Raw genomic sequence first — 1,503 nt, forward strand, 5'->3', positions numbered from 1 at the left:
TTCTTCATATGCACATCTTCAGGGGGAGCTCCTCAATATCTTGTAACCAATTTCTTCATACTATCTTCTTATACCTCCATTATTTACTCCGTTGAAAACTTAACCAATTTTTCATCAATCACGAAAAAGGGGGAGATTGTAAGTGCATCAAGTGCCCCCTAGTTGTTTTGGAGTATTGAAGACAAATAGGTTGAGGGACTAATGTGTTTGTGAGTGTACACATGAGTTATAGTCCATGAAGATTTGGTTTAACCTACGAAAGATGACTCCTAAAAATGTATTTATTCAAGTGAAGAAATTGGTATGACCTTTGAAGAAATTGATGTGAAGACTTTGAAGCTTGAAGACTTCATTTTCAAAGTTTCTTTCTTCTTATTTGAGTCATAGTAAAAACCGTATTGTTAAAGGGGGTCTAGGCGAAACATAGTTCACATTTCCAAAGTGATGCTCAAACCTATACATACAAAAGCATCTTCGAGTGAAGCCTTTGGAAATCTCCGGAACAGATGACGACTTTGCTAGCGGCAGTGACAAAGTTCATCTGGTCGCTGACGAATTTGGTCACGCTGAGGAGTTAGGATTTCGCTAGTGCAATCTGCCTATCGTGAGGAAATTGAGAGCCCCAACGAAATTGAGAGTTCAATTTTCCGACCGTTGCTGCATCGCATGCCAGCTGTCGAGTGGATCCTTATCCTCACAACAGTCATGTCTGAAAGGGCATTAATGACATTGCATGTCGGGTTGCCCCCTGGCCCGCCCCCTACAACCACTTGTTGGTTGCTTGCTCTAGAGAGAACTTGACACTTATCATTTGAGAGCAACCCTTCCTCTGACGACTTTAAGAGAACCCCAAGTGAGGAAAAGCTAACCAGAGCCAAAGTGATTGAGCATCACTGAAGAGACTGATCTGTGTGATTCAACGTCTGTTACCTTTGAAGACTTCCATTCTTCCAGACGGTTAGGTGTTGTGTTCTGAGAACCCAAGAGTAATTGTGGTGTGCTAGTGAACAAGTCTATGAAGGTTTTGGAAGTCTACCTTGAAGACTTACCACGAGTGATTGGGCGAGGTCTAAGTGACATTGGCTTAAGAGAAATATGGTGAGGACTAAGTGTCCTCTGAGTTCATCTCAGCCGCCTCAACCAGACGTACAATTGATACAGCAACTGGAACTGGTCTACTAAATCGTCGTGTCTTCACCGAGCCTACCTGATTTCAAATTCATCACCCTTTACCTTATGTAATTCCGCTGCTGAAGTAATTGTGATCTACCTTCTGAAGAACTTGAACTAAAGTCTTTCATCATGTTGTTTTTCATTTCTCCAGTTCATCTTCATCATGCTTGAATGCTTGTATGATTACATGTTCTTCACCTGTATGTATCTTGTATGCATGTTTTCTGTTTCTGTGATGACTTACTTTCCCTTACATCTCTGTTTCTTCACTATGATTTTCATAAAAGTCTTCAAAGTTTGACAATTTCCAAAAATCTCCCATTCATCACC

Source organism: Triticum aestivum, chromosome 2B (assembly GCF_018294505.1).
Source record: "Triticum aestivum cultivar Chinese Spring chromosome 2B, IWGSC CS RefSeq v2.1, whole genome shotgun sequence".
Classification (NCBI taxonomy): Eukaryota; Viridiplantae; Streptophyta; class Magnoliopsida; order Poales; family Poaceae; genus Triticum; species Triticum aestivum.